This window comes from Lepisosteus platostomus, unplaced genomic scaffold (assembly GCF_059453375.1).
Source record: "Lepisosteus platostomus isolate fLepPlt1 unplaced genomic scaffold, fLepPlt1.hap1 Scaffold_65_H1, whole genome shotgun sequence".
Lineage (NCBI taxonomy): Eukaryota > Metazoa > Chordata > Actinopteri > Semionotiformes > Lepisosteidae > Lepisosteus > Lepisosteus platostomus.
Genome location: NW_028291679.1, coordinates 422,979 through 436,192, shown reverse-complemented (window position 1 = coordinate 436,192; position 13,214 = coordinate 422,979). Strand labels below are relative to the sequence as shown.

Here is a 13,214-nt window from a genome sequence, read left to right as displayed (position 1 = left end):
TGTTTTAGTTTTACTGTTTGTTTTTGTTCCATAGAATAAGAAATGTTTCATTAATATTAGTAATAGAGTAGCTGTTTCTCTAAACAGTGTGTGTCAGTTTGCACTGCAGGTGTGCCAGGTAGAGACCATTTAAGAACCCAAAAATATGCTGTCATTTACTGCCGTGGCTAATTTCTGTTAACCTTGTCTCTCACTCACTTTGATGAGCAAAATGTTCATACATAAAGCATACATTTCTGATTGGTCAGAAGAAGCTTCTTAACATATAAGGTATAAACAAAGTCAGAAAGTTAGGCACTTAGGTCAGCCTTAGGCAGTTAACCAAGACCATAATCCGATAAGAAGCTATTCCCTTTCATGTTGCTAAATCACATGTAGGATACATGAGTTACACCTCCACTTAAGAGACCTTAAAGAGACCTTGGCCAGCCAGGAGTGTAGAAAACCGTAAAACAGTTCTTGAGGACCTAATTGTTAACTCTTAACAGGCAAAGGTTCCTTCAGTCCTATGAGAAATATTTTAGAATTGAACTAAAGTGTGTTTCCGATACAGGAGCATATGTCTGTCAGGGCCTGTTGGAGAGGCCCTGCATGAGAACCCCTGGCTGCAGTTCCACATCCCCCTGAAAGTAAATAGAGCCATAAGCACGGAGCTAAGGACACTGCTCCAGGACATGCTGGCTGTCGATCCTGACCAGCGACCAGAAGCCATCCAGCAGAAGAAGCAAGTCAGGCAAGCCATGGCACGAGAGAAAACATCTTTGTAGTGACTGATAGCAAGATGTCCGTGACCAAGGGCAATTCGTCTGAGTAAAGTCTGATTTCATTTTTATGTCCCGAAAGGCCACTGCCTTTGTGCTGTAGATTTCTGATTTAGACGGGCATTTCTATGGACAACTTTGACTTTTCTGTGGGTCCAATGAAAATAAGTTTTTTAACTTATTCTTTGTTACAGTTTTCGAAAGTTTAAAGACATTCACTGAGTTGACGATAAAGGAAAAGTTTCATCTTTCACCTCTTGGAAGGTAGGCCGGTCAGAGGTACAATATATGTCTTCATGTCTTCATCCTCCATGTTTGTAACTACAGGTTTCACAGTGTTGAGCTAAGACACAAAAACACCTACAAATGGCAGTTCCAAATGTATAAACCTGGGCTGAAAAAGTGTGTACAGTATATACTCTGTGTAGGTCTGATAAAAGTATTCGAGTCAAAGTGTCATATGGATACAAATTCTCATGATTTTGTATTGTGTGTTTTTTCTCTGATCTGCTTTATTGAAAGAAATCAGATGCTCTTCCTGAAACTTACCTTAGCTGATTCTTCAGCTAAACCAGACAGACTTCTGAAATTCTCAAATATTATCAAATCTTGTTGGTGCAGAGGTGGTGGAGCCCATTACCAACAGACTCACAGCTGAAATTGCTGTGAAAAGGGCTTCTACCAAATATTAACATGTGGGTGAAAATGTATACAATTGTAATATTTCCTTTTTTCCCATTGAAAGTATAACATATGTGGTGTGAGAGAGAGGTCCTCATTTAATTGCATGAAACTCTGGCACTGGCGCAACAAACTGAACAAAGTTCAAGGGGGTATACGCTTTCTGTAGACACTTTATTTCCTCTTTTTCCATACTCTAAGAAATGATTTGGGAAACCTGTGGGACACTGGAGGTCATTATACATGAGCCTCTTTCTGCACCTTTTAAGCCATTGAAACCTAGTTGCCTTGTTACAAGGTCTAATATTACAGTAGGTGTGGTTTCCGTCTCCTAATTTCTGAGAATGATCAAATTGGGGAATAAGTTGTAGGGAATACCACTCTTGCACTTCTAAGAAAAGACTATCTCAAATGAAACTCGCTATAGAAAGACATCTTGTTGAAAAAGTCTTTATTTTTTGTCATTTCTAAAGAAAACACATTCATCAAGTCCTTCACAAATGTTTTGTTTGTGACTTTCTCTGTTGTTCCCTTTCACACTCAACTGAACTATGTGTTATGTCTTGTAAACGTAATCAAACATTTCACTTAGGTGTGTGGGTTAACACAAACCCATATAATATGAAAAATTCAGTTTTTCATTCACGTTTTTTCTAACAATTGCATCCATGCTAGGACTACAGTAAACAACACTTTTTACTAAAGTAAATGAAATTGTTCATTAAACAAGACACATTGTTTTAAATGTATGCAATACGACGACACTAAAAACAACACTGAAACTTTTCATTGAAATACTGGACGAGATTGTGCATATTCAATGGATTTCTCCTGGTGCCTTTTTTCATCAGTCTTTTCATATTCTTGTTCTCTACTCAGGTGTCTCCTGTTCCTTTGGTGATGTCTGCTGTACACACATGGTATCATACACTTGATCAAAGTGTGATACCACCGTTTGTTCTTCTCCTAAAATAAAGATGAACATTGACAAAAGTCAGAAGCACTCTTTTCTTTGACAGACGAACAAAACAATGCAAGAATAACCATACTCTCTGTTCCTTACTCATTTCTACCTACCTGTTTGACCACTTTGTCTGCTTCAGTCAGGACAGGGTGCTGGGGCTGACTCTGAGCAATCTGAGAAGAGCTCTCTGTGATCTTCTCCCCTACAGTGGCTACATTGTACTCTGTTTGAAATCCAGGTATCGCCTCCGGTAAGTTCCTCGGTCTTTTTTGGGACTTGAAAGGGTAGAATCATTTTGTGACTACATTTCATTGTCATGCACTGATATGTTCTGGTTTGTGTTCGATTACTGCAGGCGTTCAAGTACTTTCTTTTTGTTCTAGATTGGCAGTGTTTGAGATGGTAGGAACTTGTCATATTCTCAACTTATTTTCTCTATGAGACTCTGAATGCTCTGTAAACATACTATTTTAGCAATTCTTAGAAATCTGAAAGCAGTGTTACCTGTATCATTTTTTGTCTTGGTAGTAGTATTGCAGCTCCAACATCAGCACTTAAATAATGGTTTGTGATGTTACTTGTCCTTGGAGTTAGTATACTCCTGAGAAGTCAAGAGAAATCTTACGTAAGCATTAATTATGTTTCACTTTTGAAAGCAAAGTACGTGTCAAGTACTTTGAAGGCATTTGTTGATACTTTTAAGCACTTTCGTTGATTATTATTATCCTTCAATTAGTTATTACAAGTCCATTATTCCCTACATGATCTCACTCCATATTCAGTGTAGCTCCACTCTACGAAGATGAATTTGCTAATTAATCAGTCAGGGACACAGCTTATACTTCAGTAGTCTTAGATCATTTAATGATGATTATTGTACTTTATAACTAGCAAAATCCCCATATCCTGTTCATAGCCCCATTTCCGGTCATGTGGATTGACTTATGCCTGAAGTGGTTAATTCTCACCTTGACATCTCGTAGAACAACTGAATCTCTACCAAGGGTGAATGTGTCCTTCCTCTTAATGTCTAAAAGAAAAGGTTAAAATTCACTGAAGCAAAATGCAACAACCCAAAATGTTGGGGAGGTCGTTTCCACAGTTATTTCATATGACAGTGCTTGGAGTGAAACTACATGACCATGGTGAAGAAGAAAAAACACTTTACCTTGTTCCTCCTGACTGATGTCCTTATGCGTGTTTTGCACAGTTGAGCGTTTTGTGTCTTGTCGTCTGTGTAGGCAACAGCCCTCTTCCCTGGGATAGAACTAGATGATATTTAGACACGTTAATTTGACTTCTCCATTGCTCACATTGATGTGGATATGATTATAATGCTCTGTTTTGTGGGCTTCCCAAGAAAACAATAAATCCCTTACTACTTGTTCGAAATGCAGTAGCACAGATCCTAACAAATACAAGAAAGAGAATATCATTCCTATTTTGAAAAAACTTCACTGGTCACCTGTATTATCTAGGATAAATTTGAAAGTTCTTTTACTTGTTTTTAAAGCTTTAAGCGACCTAGCACGTCTGTACCTTACTGAATGTCTGTCTTCATATGTTCCTATACGTGACCTGAGATCTGCACATACTGGCCTACTGCAAATACCACATGTGAAATGCAGAAAGAGTGGAGAGGCTGCTTTTTGTTTTTATGCTTCTAAATTATGAAACTCACTTCCACTTTTTATTAGGCAGTCAAGCTCGGTACATTGTTTTAAAAAACATTTGAAAATGTTGCTTTTAGTTAAAGTGGTTCTTTGTTCTTTCTATTTCTGTTTCTTTTTTTAGTTCTCTTTAATTGTTCTTATTTTATTACGACTTTCCTAATTTTTATTTATTTAATTGACATGTATGTTGCTTTACTGTATTGCTGTATTTTCCTTGACAACTGAAAGTATATCTCTCAATTTTAATATTTTATTTTTACGCTTGCTTTTTAAAGCACCAAAGCACTATTTGTATGAAAGGTGCCCTATAAATAAAGTTTATTATTATTATTTTTAATATTATTATTATACTTTGTTACATTTTTGGTTAGGACAAAGATTCTAGTAGAGGTGGCCTCTTTTACCCCGTTCCAAAAAATTGGAAAACTACCTTCAGGATACACTGACAATGACCATCTACTGTCTCCTCTAACTGTGTATTGTCATCATGCATATCTTGTGTATTATTTATTGTAGTTGGTTTTGTCATTCTGTAAAGAAGCCACCTTTCAAGGCACTATATAAAATAATGTTTGTTAATATTATTTACATTTTTCATCGTAAAATCTGGCGAAGAGTCTTAAGAGAATATCAAAGAACACGTTGCTCTTACCTTTCCATTCCAAGAAATACCCTCAGCTCGGATTGCAGAGATTGACCACTCTGTCTCAAATTCTGAGAAACATAGACTAGATTGAAAAATGACCATTTCCTAAGATTCACATAACATCACCAGTCAACATTTGCCACTTGACATCAATAGAAACCATAGAGTACATGACATTTCCAATCAGTTTTCTTTCAAGGTACAATACCAATCGCCTTGCCAGAAGAGTTATACTGCGGTAGATAAATATTACAAATGTCAGATGCACGCAGAGTTGTTTGGATTACTATGAAAAGATTGGCAAATATATTTATGTTCATTATATTTCTTGGAGTGACAGAGCTAAAGAGAAAAAAATACTTACCTTTATCTCTGCAGACAGGATCGCAAGGGATTCCCTTATACTGGGTTCCTATATAACAAATAATACATTATTCAAAAAACATGATATTTCTCTGTCCATTGGCAGCATGATTGTTTATCATTACAGTTTTAGTTAGCTTTAATTTTGTAAACCCCAAGTAAACATAGTTTGTGCCTTTCTCTGAACTTTTTGGCATTTCAATTCAGTTGTTTGTAAGCTTATTTTACAGTTGCTAGGTTGATGAAGTTCCTGAACTGTGCAGTATTTCTTTTGGGTTTGGTGCGAATCATATTCTAGCGGTTGGGGGAAAAAAGCACAGGTGCCATCCCACCATTAAACGCTGAAACTTACCTTAGCCGATTCTTCAACTAAACCAGACATGTTAACTAAGTGTTACAGTATGTTTCAAAGTGTGTATTTTAGCAAACACAACTGAAGTTCTGTTGTCTCCTTGGAGACACCTGGAACTGGTGTGATGCTGGTTCTATGACATCATTCGTTCTAAATGTAAATGCAGGTATTGGCACAACATAGTAAATTGATGTAAAGTTATGGATCCATTTATGATTTTCACTCAGTTTGAAAGAGTTCCTGTCGTGTGGTTAAAGTTTGTGTTACGGAGGGTTAACTGGGGTTCTGGCTACTAGTTAGGCTTGGTCATTCAGTCATCTGGTTCATGAAATAGGAAGCTAAGAGATCTGTGTTTTAGTTTTACTGTTTGTTTTTGTTCCATAGAATAAGAAATGTTTCATTAATATTAGTAATAGAGTAGCTGTTTCTCTAAACAGTGTGTGTCAGTTTGCACTGCAGGTGTGCCAGGTAGAGACCATTTAAGAACCCAAAAATATGCTGTCATTTACTGCCGTGGCTAATTTCTGTTAACCTTGTCTCTCACTCACTTTGATGAGCAAAATGTTCATACATAAAGCATACATTTCTGATTGGTCAGAAGAAGCTTCTTAACATATAAGGTATAAACAAAGTCAGAAAGTTAGGCACTTAGGTCAGCCTTAGGCAGTTAACCAAGACCATAATCCGATAAGAAGCTATTCCCTTTCATGTTGCTAAATCACATGTAGGATACATGAGTTACACCTCCACTTAAGAGACCTTAAAGAGACCTTGGCCAGCCAGGAGTGTAGAAAACCGTAAAACAGTTCTTGAGGACCTAATTGTTAACTCTTAACAGGCAAAGGTTCCTTCAGTCCTATGAGAAATATTTTAGAATTGAACTAAAGTGTGTTTCCGATACAGGAGCATATGTCTGTCAGGGCCTGTTGGAGAGGCCCTGCATGAGAACCCCTGGCTGCAGTTCCACATCCCCCTGAAAGTAAATAGAGCCATAAGCACGGAGCTAAGGACACTGCTCCAGGACATGCTGGCTGTCGATCCTGACCAGCGACCAGAAGCCATCCAGCAGAAGAAGCAAGTCAGGCAAGCCATGGCACGAGAGAAAACATCTTTGTAGTGACTGATAGCAAGATGTCCGTGACCAAGGGCAATTCGTCTGAGTAAAGTCTGATTTCATTTTTATGTCCCGAAAGGCCACTGCCTTTGTGCTGTAGATTTCTGATTTAGACGGGCATTTCTATGGACAACTTTGACTTTTCTGTGGGTCCAATGAAAATAAGTTTTTTAACTTATTCTTTGTTACAGTTTTCGAAAGTTTAAAGACATTCACTGAGTTGACGATAAAGGAAAAGTTTCATCTTTCACCTCTTGGAAGGTAGGCCGGTCAGAGGTACAATATATGTCTTCATGTCTTCATCCTCCATGTTTGTAACTACAGGTTTCACAGTGTTGAGCTAAGACACAAAAACACCTACAAATGGCAGTTCCAAATGTATAAACCTGGGCTGAAAAAGTGTGTACAGTATATACTCTGTGTAGGTCTGATAAAAGTATTCGAGTCAAAGTGTCATATGGATACAAATTCTCATGATTTTGTATTGTGTGTTTTTTCTCTGATCTGCTTTATTGAAAGAAATCAGATGCTCTTCCTGAAACTTACCTTAGCTGATTCTTCAGCTAAACCAGACAGACTTCTGAAATTCTCAAATATTATCAAATCTTGTTGGTGCAGAGGTGGTGGAGCCCATTACCAACAGACTCACAGCTGAAATTGCTGTGAAAAGGGCTTCTACCAAATATTAACATGTGGGTGAAAATGTATACAATTGTAATATTTCCTTTTTTCCCATTGAAAGTATAACATATGTGGTGTGAGAGAGAGGTCCTCATTTAATTGCATGAAACTCTGGCACTGGCGCAACAAACTGAACAAAGTTCAAGGGGGTATACGCTTTCTGTAGACACTTTATTTCCTCTTTTTCCATACTCTAAGAAATGATTTGGGAAACCTGTGGGACACTGGAGGTCATTATACATGAGCCTCTTTCTGCACCTTTTAAGCCATTGAAACCTAGTTGCCTTGTTACAAGGTCTAATATTACAGTAGGTGTGGTTTCCGTCTCCTAATTTCTGAGAATGATCAAATTGGGGAATAAGTTGTAGGGAATACCACTCTTGCACTTCTAAGAAAAGACTATCTCAAATGAAACTCGCTATAGAAAGACATCTTGTTGAAAAAGTCTTTATTTTTTGTCATTTCTAAAGAAAAAACATTCATCAAGTCCTTCACAAATGTTTTGTTTGTGACTTTCTCTGTTGTTCCCTTTCACACTCAACTGAACTATGTGTTATGTCTTGTAAACGTAATCAAACATTTCACTTAGGTGTGTGGGTTAACACAAACCCATATAATATGAAAAATTCAGTTTTTCATTCACGTTTTTTCTAACAATTGCATCCATGCTAGGACTACAGTAAACAACACTTTTTACTAAAGTAAATGAAATTGTTCATTAAACAAGACACATTGTTTTAAATGTATGCAATACGACGACACTAAAAACAACACTGAAACTTTTCATTGAAATACTGGACGAGATTGTGCATATTCAATGGATTTCTCCTGGTGCCTTTTTTCATCAGTCTTTTCATATTCTTGTTCTCTACTCAGGTGTCTCCTGTTCCTTTGGTGATGTCTGCTGTACACACATGGTATCATACACTTGATCAAAGTGTGATACCACCGTTTGTTCTTCTCCTAAAATAAAGATGAACATTGACAAAAGTCAGAAGCACTCTTTTCTTTGACAGACGAACAAAACAATGCAAGAATAACCATACTCTCTGTTCCTTACTCATTTCTACCTACCTGTTTGACCACTTTGTCTGCTTCAGTCAGGACAGGGTGCTGGGGCTGACTCTGAGCAATCTGAGAAGAGCTCTCTGTGATCTTCTCCCCTACAGTGGCTACATTGTACTCTGTTTGAAATCCAGGTATCGCCTCCGGTAAGTTCCTCGGTCTTTTTTGGGACTTGAAAGGGTAGAATCATTTTGTGACTACATTTCATTGTCATGCACTGATATGTTCTGGTTTGTGTTCGATTACTGCAGGCGTTCAAGTACTTTCTTTTTGTTCTAGATTGGCAGTGTTTGAGATGGTAGGAACTTGTCATATTCTCAACTTATTTTCTCTATGAGACTCTGAATGCTCTGTAAACATACTATTTTAGAAATTCTTAGAAATCTGAAAGCAGTGTTACCTGTATCATTTTTTGTCTTGGTAGTAGTATTGCAGCTCCAACATCAGCACTTAAATAATGGTTTGTGATGTTACTTGTCCTTGGAGTTAGTATACTCCTGAGAAGTCAAGAGAAATCTTACGTAAGCATTAATTATGTTTCACTTTTGAAAGCAAAGTACGTGTCAAGTACTTTGAAGGCATTTGTTGATACTTTTAAGCACTTTCGTTGATTATTATTATCCTTCAATTAGTTATTACAAGTCCATTATTCCCTACATGATCTCACTCCATATTCAGTGTAGCTCCACTCTACGAAGATGAATTTGCTAATTAATCAGTCAGGGACACAGCTTATACTTCAGTAGTCTTAGATCATTTAATGATGATTATTGTACTTTATAACTAGCAAAATCCCCATATCCTGTTCATAGCCCCATTTCCGGTCATGTGGATTGACTTATGCCTGAAGTGGTTAATTCTCACCTTGACATCTCGTAGAACAACTGAATCTCTACCAAGGGTGAATGTGTACTTCCTCTTAATGTCTAAAAGAAAAGGTTAAAATTCACTGAAGCAAAATGCAACAACCCAAAATGTTGGGGAGGTCGTTTCCACAGTTATTTCATATGACAGTGCTTGGAGTGAAACTACATGACCATGGTGAAGAAGAAAAAACACTTTACCTTGTTCCTCCTGACTGATGTCCTTATGCGTGTTTTGCACAGTTGAGCGTTTTGTGTCTTGTCGTCTGTGTAGGCAACAGCCCTCTTCCCTGGGATAGAACTAGATGATATTTAGACACGTTAATTTGACTTCTCCATTGCTCACATTGATGTGGATATGATTATAATGCTCTGTTTTGTGGGCTTCCCAAGAAAACAATAAATCCCTTACTACTTGTTCGAAATGCAGTAGCACAGATCCTAACAAATACAAGAAAGAGAATATCATTCCTATTTTGAAAAAACTTCACTGGTCACCTGTATTATCTAGGATAAATTTGAAAGTTCTTTTACTTGTTTTTAAAGCTTTAAGCGACCTAGCACGTCTGTACCTTACTGAATGTCTGTCTTCATATGTTCCTATACGTGACCTGAGATCTGCACATACTGGCCTACTGCAAATACCACATGTGAAATGCAGAAAGAGTGGAGAGGCTGCTTTTTGTTTTTATGCTTCTAAATTATGAAACTCACTTCCACTTTTTATTAGGCAGTCAAGCTCGGTACATTGTTTTAAAAAACATTTGAAAATGTTGCTTTTAGTTAAAGTGGTTCTTTGTTCTTTCTATTTCTGTTTCTTTTTTTAGTTCTCTTTAATTGTTCTTATTTTATTACGACTTTCCTAATTTTTATTTATTTAATTGACATGTATGTTGCTTTACTGTATTGCTGTATTTTCCTTGACAACTGAAAGTATATCTCTCAATTTTAATATTTTATTTTTACGCTTGCTTTTTAAAGCACCAAAGCACTATTTGTATGAAAGGTGCCCTATAAATAAAGTTTATTATTATTATTTTTAATATTATTATTATACTTTGTTACATTTTTGGTTAGGACAAAGATTCTAGTAGAGGTGGCCTCTTTTACCCCGTTCCAAAAAATTGGAAAACTACCTTCAGGATACACTGACAATGACCATCTACTGTCTCCTCTAACTGTGTATTGTCATCATGCATATCTTGTGTATTATTTATTGTAGTTGGTTTTGTCATTCTGTAAAGAAGCCACCTTTCAAGGCACTATATAAAATAATGTTTGTTAATATTATTTACATTTTTCATCGTAAAATCTGGCGAAGAGTCTTAAGAGAATATCAAAGAACACGTTGCTCTTACCTTTCCATTCCAAGAAATACCCTCAGCTCGGATTGCAGAGATTGACCACTCTGTCTCAAATTCTGAGAAACATAGACTAGATTGAAAAATGACCATTTCCTAAGATTCACATAACATCACCAGTCAACATTTGCCACTTGACATCAATAGAAACCATAGAGTACATGACATTTCCAATCAGTTTTCTTTCAAGGTACAATACCAATCGCCTTGCCAGAAGAGTTATACTGCGGTAGATAAATATTACAAATGTCAGATGCACGCAGAGTTGTTTGGATTACTATGAAAAGATTGGCAAATATATTTATGTTCATTATATTTCTTGGAGTGACAGAGCTAAAGAGAAAAAAATACTTACCTTTATCTCTGCAGACAGGATCGCAAGGGATTCCCTTATACTGGGTTCCTATATAACAAATAATACATTATTCAAAAAACATGATATTTCTCTGTCCATTGGCAGCATGATTGTTTATCATTACAGTTTTAGTTAGCTTTAATTTTGTAAACCCCAAGTAAACATAGTTTGTGCCTTTCTCTGAACTTTTTGGCATTTCAATTCAGTTGTTTGTAAGCTTATTTTACAGTTGCTAGGTTGATGAAGTTCCTGAACTGTGCAGTATTTCTTTTGGGTTTGGTGCGAATCATATTCTAGCGGTTGGGGGAAAAAAGCACAGGTGCCATCCCACCATTAAACGCTGAAACTTACCTTAGCCGATTCTTCAACTAAACCAGACATGTTAACTAAGTGTTACAGTATGTTTCAAAGTGTGTATTTTAGCAAACACAACTGAAGTTCTGTTGTCTCCTTGGAGACACCTGGAACTGGTGTGATGCTGGTTCTATGACATCATTCGTTCTAAATGTAAATGCAGGTATTGGCACAACATAGTAAATTGATGTAAAGTTATGGATCCATTTATGATTTTCACTCAGTTTGAAAGAGTTCCTGTCGTGTGGTTAAAGTTTGTGTTACGGAGGGTTAACTGGGGTTCTGGCTACTAGTTAGGCTTGGTCATTCAGTCATCTGGTTCATGAAATAGGAAGCTAAGAGATCTGTGTTTTAGTTTTACTGTTTGTTTTTGTTCCATAGAATAAGAAATGTTTCATTAATATTAGTAATAGAGTAGCTGTTTCTCTAAACAGTGTGTGTCAGTTTGCACTGCAGGTGTGCCAGGTAGAGACCATTTAAGAACCCAAAAATATGCTGTCATTTACTGCCGTGGCTAATTTCTGTTAACCTTGTCTCTCACTCACTTTGATGAGCAAAATGTTCATACATAAAGCATACATTTCTGATTGGTCAGAAGAAGCTTCTTAACATATAAGGTATAAACAAAGTCAGAAAGTTAGGCACTTAGGTCAGCCTTAGGCAGTTAACCAAGACCATAATCCGATAAGAAGCTATTCCCTTTCATGTTGCTAAATCACATGTAGGATACATGAGTTACACCTCCACTTAAGAGACCTTAAAGAGACCTTGGCCAGCCAGGAGTGTAGAAAACCGTAAAACAGTTCTTGAGGACCTAATTGTTAACTCTTAACAGGCAAAGGTTCCTTCAGTCCTATGAGAAATATTTTAGAATTGAACTAAAGTGTGTTTCCGATACAGGAGCATATGTCTGTCAGGGCCTGTTGGAGAGGCCCTGCATGAGAACCCCTGGCTGCAGTTCCACATCCCCCTGAAAGTAAATAGAGCCATAAGCACGGAGCTAAGGACACTGCTCCAGGACATGCTGGCTGTCGATCCTGACCAGCGACCAGAAGCCATCCAGCAGAAGAAGCAAGTCAGGCAAGCCATGGCACGAGAGAAAACATCTTTGTAGTGACTGATAGCAAGATGTCCGTGACCAAGGGCAATTCGTCTGAGTAAAGTGTAATTTCATTTTTATGTCCCGAAAGGCCACTGCCTTTGTGCTGTAGATTTCTGATTTAGACGGGCATTTCTATGGACAACTTTGACTTTTCTGTGGGTCCAATGAAAATAAGTTTTTTAACTTATTCTTTGTTACAGTTTTCGAAAGTTTAAAGACATTCACTGAGTTGACGATAAACGAAAAGTTTCATCTTTCACCTCTTGGAAGGTAGGCCGGTCAGAGGTACAATATATGTCTTCATGTCTTATTCCTCCATGTTTGTAACTACAGGTTTCACAGTGTTGAGCTAAGACACAAAAACACCTACAAATGGCAGTTCCAAATGTATAAACCTGGGCTGAAAAAGTGTGTACAGTATATACTCTGTGTAGGTCTGATAAAAGTATTCGAGTCAAAGTGTCATATGGATACAAATTCTCATGATTTTGTATTGTGTGTTTTTTCTCTGTTCTGCTTTATTGAAAGAAATCAGATGCTCTTCCTGAAACTTACCTTCGCTGATTCTTCAGCTAAACCAGACAGACCATACTCTAAGAAATGATTTGGGAAACCTGTGGGACACTGGAGGTCATTATACATGAGCCTCTTTCTGCACCTTTTAAGCCATTGAAACCTAGTTGCCTTGTTACAAGGTCTAATATTACAGTAGGTGTGGTTTCCGTCTCCTAATTTCTGAGAATGATCAAATTGGGGAATAAGTTGTAGGGAATACCACTCTTGCACTTCTAAAAAAAGACTATCTCAAATGAAACTCGCTATAGAAAGACATCTTGTTGAAAAATTCTTTATTTTTTGTAATTTCTAAAGAAAAAACAT

The 13,214-nt window shown here is 37.1% G+C and overlaps 2 long non-coding RNA genes across 2 annotated transcripts; both read right to left on the bottom strand.

Annotated features, from left to right (window-relative positions):
- Positions 1 to 2,459: 2,459 nt before the first annotated feature.
- Positions 2,460 to 4,777, bottom strand: LOC148632180 (uncharacterized). Its single transcript, XR_015934450.1, has 5 exons — positions 4,732 to 4,777; positions 3,575 to 3,674; positions 3,375 to 3,436; positions 2,911 to 3,007; positions 2,460 to 2,681 (listed from the first exon to the last, which is right to left on the bottom strand). It is a non-coding gene; the product is annotated as an uncharacterized LOC148632180 (long non-coding RNA).
- A 3,472-nt stretch (positions 4,778 to 8,249) lies between these two features.
- LOC148632179 (uncharacterized) lies at positions 8,250 to 9,228 on the bottom strand. Its single transcript, XR_015934452.1, has 3 exons — positions 9,165 to 9,228; positions 8,701 to 8,797; positions 8,250 to 8,471 (listed from the first exon to the last, which is right to left on the bottom strand). It is a non-coding gene; the product is annotated as an uncharacterized LOC148632179 (long non-coding RNA).
- Between the last annotated feature and the right edge of the window lie 3,986 nt (positions 9,229 to 13,214).